A 17,333-nucleotide genomic window follows, 5' to 3' on the forward strand; every position below is an offset into this window, starting at 1 on the left:
CCATCTGGGGTTGCACGATCACCAGATAAGCAGCTTTGGAGCCGCCTACTATCAGTGTTCAAAAATCGGCCATTAGGCAGTACCTCACAATTGGTAATTAAACTTCTTTAAATAGTGACGTGGGGCAGCCCAAAATCCCCCCCAGAAATTAATTCTCATCCCGGGGGATCAACTCATTTCTGCAGCCTACTGTCACCCAGGTCTACATACCTGTGTTGATCACATGCAGTAAATGATACAAAAAAGTGTGGTCCAAAATGATGTATTTGGATGATAGTATTTAATATCAAAAAAGACAACCACACAACAAAACCACCTATATTATATAATTTTCATTGCGCCCCACTTTTTTAAGCGGTTCTCATTAAAAGTTAAATTTTAAATTAATTCCACTTTATACATTTAAGATATCATGTAAAGAGTGCGCCCACAAAGCGTTCACTGTCCTTGGTTTGCTCCTCCAGCAAACACAAGAAAACAATCCTACTTTCAATCTAGCTACTGAACGCAGGGCGCACCACCAACACCACAACTACCAGCATCAGCCTGAGTAGTTTTTATGTTGGTTATAGATCATTCATAACATTAAACCACCCCAATTTCAGCTGTAGCGGGTCCACTCCTTCCTTTTTCCAGATACGTGACCATACTGAGTTCTTTCTCCACTCCAGGATCCAGCTTGCTACCCAGGTATTAGTACCCCATTTTCAGAACCAAGCCTTAATAACCTAACTATTCCCGTCACTCCATTAGTGTTCACTCTAGAATTTTTTTAGGGCAGGGTGCTGACCACGGGAAGGGCACATTTTTCAATCGCGAGGGCACATTTTAATTTAAAAGGTCAAAATGGTAACACCTGAGCGTCACACCATCAGCACGTTTATGTTCTATAACCATCTTGTGACACCTGAGCATCACACCATCAGCACATTTATGCTATATAACCATCTTGTGACACCTGAGCATCACACCATCAGCACATTTATACTATATAACCATCTTGTGACACCTGAGCGTCACACCATCAGCACATTTATGCTATATAATCCATCCTGTGACACCTGAGCGTCAGACCATCAGCACATTTATGTTCTATAACCATCTTGTGACACCTGAGAGCGTTACACCATCAGCACATTTATGCTATATAATCCATCCTGTGACACCTAAGAGCGTTACACCATCGGCACATTTATGCTATATAATCCATCCTGTGACACCTAAGAGCGTTACACCATTGGCACATTTATGCTATATAATCCATCCTGTGACACCTGAGAGCGTCACACCATCGGCACATTTATGCTATATAATCCATCCTGTGACACCTGAGAGCGTCACACCATCGGCACATTTATGTTCTATAACCATCTTGTGACACCTGAGAGCGTTACACCATCGGCACATTTATGCTATATAATCCATCCTGTGACACCTGAGAGCGTTACACCATCGGCACATTTATGCTATATAATCCATCCTGTGACACCGGAGCGTCACACCATCGGCACATTTATGTTCTATAACCATCTTGTGACACCTGAGAGCGTTACACCATCGGCACATTTATGCTATATAATCCATCCTGTGACACCGGAGCGTCACACCATCGGCACATTTATGTTCTATAACCATCTTGTGACACCTGAGAGCGTTACACCATCGGCACATTTATGCTATATAATCCATCCTGTGACACCGGAGCGTCACACCATCGGCACATTTATGCTATATAATCCATCCTGTGACACCTGAGCGTCACACCATCAGCACATTTATGCTATATAATCATCCTGTGACACCTGAGCGTCACACCATCAGCACATTTATGCTATATAACCATCTTGTGACACCGGAGCGTCACACCATCAGCAGATTTATGCTATATAACCATCTTGTAACACCTGAGCGTCACACCAGCACATTTATGCTATATGATCCATCCTGTGACACCTGCGCGTCACACCATCACCCTGATATGTCGTCGCTTTGTAGTGTAAGTTAGTAGTTCAACAAATACACTCGCGTGGTGACCAGATTTACTATACTCAGTCCCATTGCTTGGTCTAGAGGAGCTGGGTCTATGGCAGAGAGAAGAGGATCCCAAGTCCCCTGCCCTTCCCTCTCCTCCCTGTCACAGGTACTGTATATACCCCCTCCTGACACCTGGAAGGATGGGTGTGGATAATAAATATCTATTACCAGGGTGAGTACCCTTTTCCGGCAACAGGACTGGCACGTGTGGCTGCCTTTCATCAGCCTGTGCCCTGCAGGTTACCTAATGCACGCAGGAGACTGTCATGTGTGAGTCTCCTGACTCAGTGTCATCCCGGTGTGTCAAAGTCCAGGCATCCCGGGGGAAGCAGCAGAGTCAGGTGACAAACATGCTGCAATATGTAGAAATTGAACCCTTGCCTGGGACCTGAGAGAAGGGAAAGTCACGGAATTCTAATGAGGTCACATGATCAAAGATTCCATCATATCAGTACCTGCTGGGGGTTGTGAGTTTCCAGTCCCAGCATACAGATGTCATATAACTGCCCTGTGTTGTCATCTACAAGCCACTGGTTCCGGGTGATAGATCCAGTGTCCAGACTAATTGATGACAGCCGGGCAGACTGTATGTGCGCTGTCCGGCTGTACTGCTGTAGTCACCGGCAAGAGAATCTGTATTTTCATATCTCCCACTGGACCGCCGGGCAGCCAATCAGGAGCGGCGGCATTGATAGCTGCTCCTGATTGGCTACCGGTGGTCCAGCAGGAGATCTGTGAAAATACAGATTCACCTGCCGGATACTACAGCCGGACAGCGCACATACAGTCTGCCCGGCTGTCAGCTACCTACAGGCGAGCGGAGCCACTGGTTTGGGGGAGATGCAAGCCACGTCCGCTGCTTATGTAAGTGGCATGGCTGCCAAGAGCACGTCCGTGTGGCCCCGCCTCCTCTGACTGCACATAGAGTCAGTCAGGGGAGGTGATTCCACACGGACCTGTTCTATGCAGCGCGGGAGGAGGTTAGGGTCACACAGGAGGAGAGGCAGCCAAGGCCAATGAATATGAAGCGGGCTGGGCTGCGGGGGGGGGGGGGGGGAGGGGAGTGTCCACTCCACACGCTGCCGCGCTGGAAGCTTACACTATGAGGAGACCTCTAGTGCGGCAGCAACTATTAACTTGTGCAGGGCGGGCAAAAACGGGCGGGGCGGAAATCGGCAGCTTTAAAAGGGGCAGGGCGCAGCGCCCTGTGAAATAAGCCTAGCAGGAACACTACTCCCTGGAATATACAATTATTTGAACATAACCAAACTCATGTCTAACTTTAGCCTTAAAAACTAACTACAACAGAAGCGAAGAACTGAGAATTTGGACAACATCTTCCCAACCACCCTGAATGATACAATACCGGATTCCAATTGGACAGATGATCTAAACAAACTAAAATACATCCTTCAACGACAAGTGAGGACCAATTGGGACTTAACCAGTTTAGAAAACTATTGTAGACTTAAAATTACCCCACGTGGATTACGTCCCAGGACATTCCCAGCATTCGAGTTATGTACTGAAAATCTAAAGAAGGAATGGGAAAATAGCCTATTAAAATGCTCCCAGGAGCTGATGGGCATACTGATCCAGCATAACCTTCTGACCCTGGAATCCATCTCAAAAGAAGTAGAATCACTTGGTAAAAAACTGGAAACCTGGGAGCAGACCCCAGCCTTCCAATCAAACTTTGAGAAAAATAAGAAGGATCTAGAAGAATACGAGAAGAACATTATTGAAAGGAAGAAGTCAAAGTTTCACCGGGACCAAATTGATTTTTTAAACAGGACGGATATTTAACTGGGCAAGAAGAAGCTATCGGAGGGAAAATCCCCGATATCCACCCTCTACATCTGACACAGATTTGTCTAGTGCAGACGACTATAGTGACGACAACTCACAACCAGAAGATCCAACACACAATAGAAGCACCAGCCAACAAGCATCACACTCTCTCCATCATAGTACGGAACCTTTTTTGGCCTATGGTCGAGGAAACAGAGGCCCAAAATCAAAAGAAAGACCAGAAGGAGCCGCACAAAGAGGAAGAAGAGACAGACCAAGATGGGAGCCACAAATCCCGAATCTCTATCCACAACGAGTCAGACAATCGAGGGATCAGGGGTATCAAGGCTACAGATAATTAACCTATCCTCACACACTCTAACTGATGTCCAACAGGAAGTATTACAAAAAGGATTAACATTTTGTCCCACATCCTCCTTTGACCGATTCCAATGGGAAACTAACCTACAATTATTTAGCAGAAAACTTCTTCTGACCAAATTCCATGCAAAAAAGGAGCAATCTTGCTCTCCTATCCCAATATGGACCAGTCAGGAGCAAGAAGCTCTCTCCATCCTGGAGGAACTGGACAATGAAGAAGAGGAAACGGGAACCGAAACCAGACCGATCTGCAAAAAGAGGTCAACCTTCTTCCCACCATTCAATATCTGCCCAGAGGTACATGTATTCACAAAATTGGTCTCACAGGATTTAGACAAACTACAGCTTAACAAGAAATATAACAGATACACCAGTAACATCAACAAGGAACAACAGAAAGCCATCCAAGAGATCAAAGAATGGAATGATGTGGTACTCAAACCTTCAGATAAGGGTGGTAATATCGTCATCTGGCCCCTAGAATTATACCTCAAAGAGGCTAACAAACAATTGGACGACAAAACTTGTTACACCAAGACAATCTTTGACCCCACCTCTAACTTTAAGACCCTATATGATCGTATCATAGACCGAGCCAAAAATAATAACATCATTACTAAAACTGAGCATCAATTCCTCCAGACACCACACCCAAGGGTAGCCACATTTTTCATGCTGCCCAAGGTTCATAAGAACATCCTAGAACCTCCCGGACGACCCATAGTATCCGGCAATGGAGCACTAATTGAGAAAGCCTGCATATTCCTCGATACACATCTGAGGCAGCACGTAACCTCTCTGCCTTCATATACCCAGGACACGGCAGATGTCCTAAAAAAACTGCATGATGCATACCTGGATGATAACGAGATCTTAGTAAGTATGGATGTGGAGGCATTGTACACTAGTATCAAACACGACTTGGGAACCAGAGCAGTACAATACTTCCTAGAAATGGGAGAAACAGGAGATTTTCAAACCTTTCTCCTGGAACTTCTAGATTTCACCCTTAGGAAAAACTATTTCATCTTCAATCACCGATACTACATCCAAGGAAGGGGCACGGCGATGGGGGCAGCCTGTGCCCCCACGTACGCCAACCTCTTCCTTGGATGGTGGGAGCGAGAACACGTCTTCAATGACAATAATAACATCTATGAAGAAAATGTCACTATATGGATGAGATATATAGATGACGTTTGCCTGATTTGGAAAGGCTCAGAACAACTACTCAAAGAATTCATTGAAAGGCTAAACAGCAATTCCCTAAACCTCAGACTAACATATGAATACAGTCATACAAGTATTTCTTTTCTAGATTTGAGGATATACAGAGGAGCCGAGAATAAGATAGAGACGGAACTGTATCGTAAAACCACAGCAACAAACACTCTACTTCATCAATCAAGTGCTCATTTTCCTCCCACAGTATCCAATATACCTAAGGGCGAATATCTGCGACTGTGACGGAACTGTTCAAGCGACGCTACCTTCATATTCAAGAGCAAAGAACTTGCAGGTAGATTGAAGGAAAGGGGCTATTCAAACAGATCAATCAAAAAAGCTCAGAAAATGGTTCAAACCACCAGTCGATCGCAAATTCTATTCCACAAAAAACAAACCACTTCCCAACAGACTGACAATACAATCAGATTTGTAGGCAATTTTTGCTCAGAATGGCGACAAATCAAGACCATAATCCAAAACCATTGGCCTATCATACTCAGCGATGAAGATCTAGCCATGAGGCTCAAGCCAAAAGTGGACATGAGTTGGAGGCGAGCTCCCAATTTCAAAGACCAACTAGTAAGAAGCCATCTTTCCCAGGGGGGTTCCAAAACTCATTTACCAAACGGAAGCTACCCATGTGGTAACTGTAAAATCTGCCAATACATCAACAAATCTACGGACATCACGGATAAATATGGTCACACCATACAAATTAAAGAATACTTTAATTGCAAAAGCAAAAATCTGATCTACTGTATTAACTGCGATTGTAATCTATACTATGTGGGAATGACCTCCCGTATGCTGAAACTACGAGCCCTAGAACATCTGGGAAATATCCGTAATGCATTTACAGATGCTGCCAAAATGAAACAACTGACCACCGTGGCAAGGCATTTCAAGCAGGCACATAATGGGAATCCCAAGGGTTTCTCAATTCGTGGACTGGAAACTATACATTTAGGCCAGAGAGGTGGGGACCTCAACCAGACATTACTTCAAAGAGAAAGCAAATGGATTTTCCATCTGGGATCGCTGTCTCCAAAAGGCCTGAATGAGGACATTAAATACGGATCATTCCTCAAATAAGTCAAACTCTAAGAACCAGGACTCAACATTTATACACACCACAAGGCCCACTTAGCCAATATAGCTTTTCACCTGTTTAGCCCCATTCACTAATGACCGAAGGTCACCATTCACAACCTCACTTTCCAATCAAAATTTGATATATTTCAAACAAACTTACTTCACACGACCTCACACACAATCACTCAATCGAGCAGGGTATCATTAGAATCCAGTTTTGTTGCACTTCATCACTCAGAAGTTGTTTTTTCACCTACCAGCACCCCTTTTTATTTTTAATGATACCTAGCACCGGCACTATCACAACCAATTTAGCAGCCACCTACTATTTCTCCATATCACTTCAAATATTATAGGCAATTGAATATTTGCCCTTAGCACAGCTATAATCACACTAGTGAAAATAAACACTCACAGTCCTTCACTAACACCAAGTTCACCACTAGCCCCAAACAGCACGGGCAACCCCTTCACTCACCCAGGCCTCAGTATTCAACGTACGCTAGCAATTCCTATCTATTCAAACCATCTAACCAATCTAATTCCTCCAGCACTCCCAGTCGAGCGAGTGCATACCAATGGGATTTACTCTATGGACAAACAAGTCTCCATACTTTATACAGCCCCAGCAATTGCCTTTCTGTATGTAGTATTTTCCACTCTCTCTTAGTCTCATCCCTTTTCTTCCCCCAATAGGGAATATCCAAATATCCAAAATATTACTGTCATATATATTTCCCCCCCCCTTCTCTCTTTTCACTCTACCTGTCCACTCAAAGGCTCGAGAGATACAGTGGAGCCTTTTTCGCACCCACAGCCACATACCAGACATACCTAAATAGATATTATTATACATTACCACCCCTTTCCACCTATAACTAATGCTCTGTCGCCCACAATCAGGGGTTAAAAACAGGTAGATACAGCCACACACCTCACAAAAAATAAAGGATAATATTATGGATAGTCAATATAGAGCCAATACAGCAGTCTGGGCATAAGCCCCCTTTTTTACTAGGGGCACTTCTGTCTAGTGGGGCAGCCCACTGGTCAGGACAGATGGCAGTGCAACCATTCAGCACTTTGCCCAATAATAAATAAATCAATTATTATTAAACAATAGAAAATAAAACAAAAAATAAAAAACAATAGAAAATAAATAATGATAAAAATAACAAATAAATAAAATATTCAAAAAAATATAAAAAGGTTAAAAATAAATAAAAAATTACGTTTTTTACTAAACTACTTTGTGTACAGAAAATAAATATTTTAAAAAACAATTTGCCAAAAACATTGTAGCCACCACTACGTAATGCCCCCACATATCACCACCTTATGTATTTATTATACCAATCCAGTATCCCATAATGTATATAGTATCGCTAGCAGTATAATTTATCCAAGTATGGGCAAATTTCCCTCAATCAAAATGGCCTCTCATTATCAAGTGCAATCGTGCACATAACCAACTATTTCCATCATGAACCAACAGGGCCTCATAACTGCAGTAACTAACTGTATATACTGCAGGTAGGCATTATAATCATATAAAGTATATTCAAGTCACCTACACTGCAAGTTTATCATATAGGGCAGTCTTCCCTTTACTAATATGGCGAGTAGGGAAGAAGCCGTCACACAATCCAGGGAGTATAAGCAGAACATATCAACCAATGGTGACTTGATACGTCACCCATTAATTCGAGCACAGCATTGGACGGGACATAGAATAAAGGGCAGTCGCCCTCATCCAAAATGGCGCTGCATGACGAAGCCTGTCGTAGGCGAAACACGTGTCCACAGCGGCCCCCCACGTCACCCACTTTGAACACAGTAGGACGACTCCAAGCAAGCCTCCCTGACCAGTTCCCCGCAGGACTCCCAGCGGCGCTCGGTGCTGGCTGAGATGGACGTCACTCAGCCCCCTCCAACAACGCAGCTCTGCGCAGGACACTCTAATCACCTGCCGGGATCAAAGCAGGTTCAGGTACAGGGGCAATCTGGGACGGCATTGCCTCTGAGCGCTGCTCCCCCATATCCTTACCCACTCTATCTTGACTGTACAAATTATGCTATTGGCTCAGATATGTGAGAGATATTCTGACTGCATACTTTACAGCGCACCCACTTCTAACTGTGTTAGCCACAAAAACTGCTGGGTGAATCAGATTAAATGGAGTAACTCAAACTAATGCCATCCAGCTAACTACAGTGTCAGAACCTGGAACAATTGTAGTCAGGCCACAGGTATCAGCAATTGCTACAGACACTTCTCAGCCCCAATACTCTTTTTGTCACATTGATACATTGTGACTAACTTTTGTGTCTTGTTTTATTTTGTGATTCAACTTGGGCAATATAACTCAGATTAACTGTTTTTCATAAGTGCAGCTGTGCATATTTGACCCTGATCAAATCCACTGTGCTATATCAGCCTTATATTGTTATTTTATATTTTGGATAGCATCAAGGTACCATGTATATGTCTGCACTGTGATATATTATCCACTCTCGTACCATCTATTTAACTACAATGTGTCACTAAAGTATCGAGGAGAATCAGAAAACACTCATCTGTGCAATTATATATGATACTGATAGTTAACTGGAGCAGCTGTCTGTGATTTGCACCCCTACCCATTATACCACCATACCTCACTGGTCTGCCCAAAACCCTTCCGAACTTGGAAGCCAAGCAGTGAAGGGCCTGGGCAGTATCCGGGTGGGAGACCCCTGGGGAAGTCCAGGTGTGGTATTACCCATCTGGGGTTGCACGATCACCAGATAAGCAGCTTTGGAGCCGCCTACTATCAGTGTTCAAAAATCGGCCATTAGGCAGTACCTCACAATTGGTAATTAAACTTCTTTAAATAGTGACGTGGGGCAGCCCAAAATCCCCCCCAGAAATTAATCCTCATCCCGGGGGATCAACTCATTTCTGCAGCCTACTGTCACCCAGGTCTACATACCTGTGTTGATCACATGCAGTAAATGATACAAAAAAGTGTGGTCCAAAATTATGTATTTGGATGATAGTATTTAATATAAAAAAAGACAACCACACAACAAAACCACCTATATTATATAATTTATTTTCATTGCGCCCCACTTTTTTAAGCGGTTCTCATTAAAAGTTAAATTTTAAATTAATTCCACTTTATACATTTAAGATATCATGTAAAGAGTGCGCCCACAAAGCGTTCACTGTCCTTGGTTTGCTACTCCAGCAAAAACAAGAAAACAATCCTACTTTCAGTGTTGTATGATCCAACCTGAAATCGCCAATGCAAATTATAGGCACAGAGGGGAATTCCTGAATAAACGCAAAGGTATAAATTAGAAGAGCAGGAGTATAGGGAGGGGGCCAATAACAGAAATGGAACATTATGAATTGAACCTGCTAGAAAAACATAACAACCTGATGGATTAATCTGGACCTTTTAATATATAAAACCCATACTTTTATGAATTAACACAGATACACCTTTTAGAATTTGGGTGGAATTTTTAGAGTGAATTGCCCAACCCACTCAGGGCTTTTTGAGGTAAAGTACACGGCTACAGACAAACTATACCCAGGTTACGAGCCTTAAGATGTTTCATGACTAAGGAGCGTTTCACCTAATCATTAAGGCCCCTTACGTTCCATGAAATACTATTTGCCATGACATCACAGCAACAGTAAAAGTACACCTGACCGGCAGTGCCTCAGCCAATTGCCAAACCCCCTTCGCACATTTGAGATATAGTTGTATGATTTTACTTGGTAGTAACAGTTGGAGTCTGGGTTGTATTGTATTTTCAGTGTGTTAAGATTACACGTAGCTAGAACACCATTCTGATTTATCATTGTTGATGATCAGATGCATTTTATAGGTGTTTGCATATCACACAGTTACAAAGAGTGATTATGCAAAAATAAAGACAATCCTGGTATGTGTTATTGGTGGTTGAGACGTGCTTCAAGTTGTGTTCTCCTCTGACATAGGGTTACTATAACCTGTCTCCTGTAACAGGCTCTGTGCTAGACTGGTAATGTATAAAGTACTGCTGTATCTGATGCCCAGTCTGCCCCCTTCCACACTATTAATTCATCATTGTTGTGTCAAATAATGGCTCACATCGTTTAATTTAAATACCCATGTTCTATAAACGCTTTGGAGTAATACAAGGGTAGATACACTGGTTGTTATGTTCACACAGTATGGAGAATGGATAATTAAATGGAGATTTCTTTTTATGTTTATGCTCTTTATCTCCGTGAACAAGAATGCTTGCGGTTGGTTTCCATGCTGTTCTCTGAACACTTGTTCTGTTGATTTTCATACATACATTGAAAACCGGAATGGTTATGCATATCCGATTGACTTTGGTATCCGTGATCTGTTTATAGCTTACATTTTGCCTGCTGGAGACACACAGATCTTAAAACAGCTGCATATAGGAAAAATCCCTTCATAGATGTGTAACCAGATCTAGCACGGTGAGTTTTATGGCATACAGATTGAGAATCACAGTGGAATACTAGACAAAAGACTGGTTTGTTAGGTTTATAGCCCACCTTTTGGCGGTGTAATTTTATTTTGTTTTAAACCATGCATTTTGGCATGCTGTTCTGTAAATTAAATTTTACTGGCCTAATATATTATTATTCGGTGTTATATCTAGCATTTGAGACACAATATAGGTACGTGTAGCGTCCAATGTAGTGATACATTTGTCAAAAGTACTGTATCCTCACATCATAAAATGGTATTAGAAAGAATGTAATTTTCTGTAAATGGTGTAATGTCAACGGCCTTTCTGTAACTTAGTACAATTCACTTTTGATGGTAAGAAAGCTTAGTGTGACCATGATCTAACTGAAGTGGTGGCAGCCATTTTTCTGGCTGCATATTTAGGACAAACGTGGCATCTAAATTAATTTGCAACTGCTCATACGGACTAGTGATGTCCTTAGATCCAAGGAGTTGATTAGCTACATACATAGATTGAAAGTTGGTTCAGTTAGATTTGTAGGCAATGAATGTGAAGACATTTTGATCACCAAACCATTTTGGAGAATTGACACAAAATGTACTTAACAATACTTCATGTCATCATCTAACAGTTCTAGGTAAATGTAACTATACTGGTGTTTACTACACTCACATTGTGTTTTGTGCTGCTTTGTCCATTGTTATGTTCATCACCTTTTCCCTCTCCAGCAAAAAACTACTTTGTAGATCTACCAACAAAAAAAACCAAAAAAAAAAACTTCTTTGTATATCTGTCTGTGTCTCTGCAACACTGGTGCAAGTAGAAAACATGAAAAGGTCCGCTTGTGTGTTTAGAGTTTGGGCAACATTACAAACCTCCTACTCTCTTGTAAAGTACACAAGTTTTGAGTTCTCTATGGCTTGGAGTAAAGGGCAGCACAATTGCCAACACAACTTTCAGTAACATTGTGGGAGTAACAAAGTGCCTTTTTTCTTCCAATCTTAAACCATTATGCTGTACATTTCCTTCTCTAGCAATGGTTAGGGCCATTATACTTGCAAGATTAAGCATTCCTTCATCTAAAATTGAAAACCTTGTGTGGTAACCGTTACACCAATCAAAGAAAACTGGGATTGTGCTTTGGTTATAGGCCGGCCTACAAAGAACACACTCCGCTCATTAGGCACATCTGTATGGAAGCTCCAACAACATACTGTATGTTTGCTGCTCATTTACTCCACTGCAAAAGAAACCTACATTTGGTAATACTTCTGTTTAATGCAATTTATTACAAAGCCAATAATTAATTGATTTGGCTGCTCTGAGATCTGCAATGTCTTCATTTTTTTGTTTGTTTGTGCCTTTTTTTTGTACAGTCATTTTAAATAAACCAGAGCTGTTTTTTTTGTATAGCTGTATTAAAATGTGTAAGTTATAAGCAGCCTGTTAATAAATGCTGTATACTCTTTATTACTGAATAGTTAAGATATGTATATACAGATGTATTTTTCAGGCATGAAAGCCAATCCATGCAGTTATGAAGCGGTTTATAATAAAGATATTTTCTACTTGTAGAGGTTAATTTATCAGCTTCTTTTTAATGTGTCTTCAATTTTTTTATTTTATGTATTCTATTTTTCAGTGCTGTTGAGTGTACAAAAAAATGAACATACGTAATAGATCATAGGCATGCATATCCAGACACGACAATATAGACTTGTATATAATAGACTATTTTTTAAATTTTACATTAAAAAAAATTGGGTACTTGTGTAGTTTCATGGTGGCAGTTACGTAGTCAGCGTAGCGTCCCTGTCAGTATCAGTGTAGTGTTCGCGGCTAGCCGGAGCTTACGTAGTTAGCATAGTCAGTCAGCGCTTATTACATTGTGTGGGAACTGTTGACCATTTTAACCTGCCTGACCTGACAGGTGTGAATGTGTTCCTGAAACACCCCACTATCCACGTCTGCCCGAAGCGTGACGAGCCCCATGGTACATGGCCTCACAACCTGTTCATACCCCCACTATCCACATCGGCGTGGAGTTGATTTTATAAAGTGGCGAGGGGACGTGAAATACATGTCAAGTAAATCTGTGTGCACTTGCCACACTTTATAAAATCAACTCCATGCCGACGTGGATAGTGGAAGTATGAACAGGTCGGGAGGACACGTACCGCATCTCCTCGCAGGCCTCGCCACGCTTCGGGCTGATGTGGATAGTGGGGGTTTGAAATGGAGGCATTTGCCAGTATGTATCATGGAGCACTGGCAAATGCATGTTTTATTGTGCATGAGACGCACTTGCGCACCACCCCCCAACCCCCCTTTGTGCAGGAGATGCACAAGCTACCCAACCCCTAACACTGTCTGCCTCCCTGAAGCGAGCACAGTTGCTGTACCCTGCCGCAAGAATTACTGAGGCGCTCGTGCGTCTCAAAAAGATGGAGTGCCTCTCCACCGGTGCCCGCCAGCGCAGGAGATCAGGCGGTTACCGGTGCTGTGTGAGAGGTGCTCACTAGGCTTGCCGGGGACAGAGCTGCAGCTTGCGGGGACAGTACACTGCCTGACAGGGACACTACGCTGAAAACATAGAGTAGCCTGCTGCCATGAAACTACACATGTACCATAAATTGTAATAATAACAGATGTATATGAAAATAGAAAATAAAATGAAAGTGGGGTAAGGGGAGGAAAGAAGGGTAGTGATACATGGTTGCATGATATGTTTAGTTAAGACCTTAACTCAAGTCCCAGGTATATGTTTATGGTATGTGGAATAGTAATGGCCCATACACACTGGGGGGCTTTGAGCTGAAAGTCGCTCAAAACAGCATGTTTATGCGGCTTTCAGCTAAAAGCCGCCCAGTGTGTATGCCCCAGTGGTGAGCGATGCTGAGTGCTTCCACATCATTGCCGGTAATACCAGCAGATGAGTGGCTTTGGTGGACGGCTTTGCATAGCTCTGCACAATGCAAAGCCATCCTCTCCCTGCTGATGGTGCCGGGCAGGGGGAAAGCTGCTCAATGTGTATGGACCTTTATGGTCCCAGGTAGAGATGAGTTTTGGCACAGTATCATGTAATAGAGCTGTATTGCATTCCATAGATGCCAAATAACACACTTTGTTAATTAAAGAAGGAATCGTAGGAGCTATGACCAGTTTCCAATTTGTGTTTTGCACTGTACACTGCTGGTGGGACACACATAACATGTGCAGAGAGTTAAGGGGGCCATACACTAGGGCGATGTACATGCAATTAGGGCAATGTACATGCACTTTAAGTGATAAATCGCATGTACAATGCCCAGATTGCATGTACATGACAGGAGGTATGATGCAATGCACGTTCCCGTGCGCATTGCACCGCCTTGGTCGCACGGGCAGCCGGTGAAATCCATTGCTGGTCGCCAGGGCATCGCCGCACTGCTGTATGAGGTATCGCCACTGCGATGCCTCCTCCCTGCTCTCTCCCTCCCTAGTACCTGCTTCGGCTGATGCCTCCTACCCGCTTGCTGGCATTGCTGTCAGGCTCCGCCCTCTGCCCTCCTTCAGCACAAAGACACCAGCAACCTCTCTCTCACACAAGCATGCGCGCGCGAAAAAGACATTCAGGAGGCTGCTGCTGAGAGTACAATGACACTGCCAGGGTGATCATGCTTTGGCCGGGGATCTCTATGCATAAAGTGTCCCCCGGCAATGGCATTACACTGCTGGCTGTTTGAACCCAGAGCTGGTTTGCAAAATATTGGAGAACCCTACTCCTTTTGTCCCCCATATTTTGGGAACCAGGACTGGGCCAAGAGCCTGGTACTGGTTATAGAACTACAGGAACTTCTGATGGGTTTTTTTCTTACAGAGAAGCCAGCACAGATTGATCTATGCAGGTTTCAGCCAAATAAACATTTCCGCCTTGATTTATGTTCAAATTCCGCAGTACGGGGAGATTAATACCCCTTTTACACAGCCGCAAAAACCAGAGTCAGACCTGGGTCAGCAGCAGTGTAAATGGTTCAACCAGTGTCCATTTACACAGGACTTCTATCCAGGTCCTGACCTGGGTAGAGGCAGGTGTAAATGGTGTCAGCACGGATTGAGGCAGCGCTGCAGCGGGGTCCTACTAGTTTCTTCTACATAGCTTTAAATAGCATTAGGTAGGCCAGCACCCTGTAGTACAGCGCATCAGATAAATCTCATTGGAGTTGGGAGGTCAGATGGGCTACACATAAGTTTTGCTAAATCTTATGTGCTGCCTGGAGCCGTGCGCCCCCGCAACGGGGGACCTACCAGAGCCGGTCGGAGGGATCAGGTGCAGGGAGCCAGGCAGAGGAGGAAGCCGCTGCCATCAGCGGGAGCAGGGGGGGGGCGGCGGTGCAGAGTACCAGGTAGCTGGGCAGGAGAAGACGCTGCAGCGGCAGCGCAAGTGGCTAGAGCAGCAGCAGCGCACTTCCATAAAAAAAAGGCCCTTACAAACGCATAGGAAGCCATTGACCTCTTTTTCTCTTTTTTGTGCTCTGCTGCTGCAGCAGCATCTTCTGCCTGGCTCCCTGGTACTCTGTGTCGCCCCCCACCTGCTCCCTGCCCAGTGGCTTCTTGCCCGGCTCCTTGCGCCCCCCCCTGCCCGCTCTCTGGTCGCGGGCATAGCCCAGCTGCTGTCCCCCACTCTCATTGTCCCTGCAGCTCCCTGGGAGTCAAAACTTGGCACATCAAGTGCTATCGCATGTGATCCCTCCCGGGGATCTGCTGGGACAATCGGGTCCGACTTGTCCTTATGACAAGTTGGACAAATGTATGGGGGGGCCTAAGGGGCCTTTCCGATTTGGGTGAGTTATTTTGATTCTGTGCAGGGTAAATACTGGCTGCTTTATGTTTACACTGCTGCTTTGATTTCAGTTTCAACACAGCCCACCCAAATCTAACACACTGTACATGTTACATTTGCCCATTTTGAGCACAAATTTGTCCTGTGATCAGGTCTGAATTAGGCTCATTAACCAAAGTGGTTGACAAAAAAGACAGTGTAAAGGCTCTTTAAGTGGCGAGGTACCCAACACATTACATATCTGAATTATCACTTCATCCCAATACAATCCCACCAAAAATGTCTTTCTGACCATAATTTTGCCAACAGAAATCTGAAGAACCTGAAATTTTTTTTGATTTAATCAGATAGGCACCAAATACCATCAAGAAAATGTATTGAAATCCTAGCTACCCATTGCCTTATTTGACCCCATGTATCATCGTCCATAACAAGCCCTAGGTCACATTCCCAGGCCTGTTCAAAAGGTCCTTTTAGGCACTGTTGGATAGGGAGTAATAATAGAATAGAGTGTGAATATTGAGCCAATAAAAGTAGGATTGTGGATACAGCGACATTCAAATGGAGTAGGATTTGAGCAGTTGGGGTTTTTGTTAAAGATCTAATAAAACTGCAGATGTGTAGTAGTAGTAAGCCATCCATATTTTTTGCATAATGGTCAGGAAGCAAAGTCTCTTTGACTCCGTAATAGTCTAGTAAAGGGGTACATTAGGATAGATACTTTATCTCTCCACCTGTACCACTACCATGTTGCCGTTTAATACCACAATAAGTTCATAAATGGACGATTAAGTTAGACATTTTATCTCTCCAACTGTATCACTGGCATTTAACATTCTCCAACAAACATTATGCTCATAAAATGGATTATTAGGATATATACTTTATCTCTCCAACTGTATAACTGTTAGGTTGCCATCCATACCACATCAAGTCTCATAACCTTAATAATGTACACCTGCCCATGTCACTGCGAGCAGCACACCATTCTATTCACCAGTTGCATACCTGATTGATACTACAGGTGAAAACAATGAACTATCCGATTACATAAGTTACATTGCATTAGTTGCAGCAGTGTGGAATCATAGCCGGCAGACCTGCCATCAGCGCGGGCGCCGGTGAAGACATCAGGAACTCGCGGTGAGGGACATCTGGAGAACACCGGCCTACAGGGTATCGGGTAAGTGTGCAATGCACCACCGGCTGGGATAGGGACGCCAGCCTCCGGTGCCATTCACGCACTCACCTTGACCACCACCCCCCCCCCCCCCCCGGAAATTTCACACAGAGACTTGCTCTTCTATCCCCTCCCCTATCGGTGCATTGCCCAAACACAGATATATGAACATTACCTACCCAGACTCATTTCCAAGGGGATGCAGTGTAAATCCAGGCGGTCGGGATCCCGGCGTTCAGAATCCCGACGCTGGAATCCCGATCGCCGAAATCCCGACACTATCTCCCTCCGGGGGTGTCCACAACACCCCCGGAGGGAGAATAA

General features: G+C 43.8%; 1 protein-coding gene and 1 pseudogene across 1 annotated transcript in view; one reads left to right on the top strand and one right to left on the bottom strand.

Annotated features, from left to right (window-relative positions):
- Window positions 1-9,168: 9,168 nt before the first annotated feature.
- LOC146005943 (5S ribosomal RNA) lies at window positions 9,169-9,287 on the top strand (annotated as a pseudogene).
- Window positions 9,288-12,457: 3,170 nt separating this feature from the next.
- COA1 (cytochrome c oxidase assembly factor 1) overlaps window positions 12,458-17,333 on the bottom strand; it is a 144,573-nt gene continuing 139,697 nt past the window's right edge. Inside the window, exon 7 of the mRNA XM_083188532.1 lies at window positions 12,458-12,651. The gene's annotated coding sequence lies outside the window, so the exon portion shown is untranslated. The remainder of the gene's footprint in view (window positions 12,652-17,333) is intronic.

The sequence above is a fragment of the Crinia signifera genome, chromosome 5, assembly GCF_055691185.1.
Source record: "Crinia signifera chromosome 5, ASM5569118v1, whole genome shotgun sequence".
Classification (NCBI taxonomy): Eukaryota; Metazoa; Chordata; class Amphibia; order Anura; family Myobatrachidae; genus Crinia; species Crinia signifera.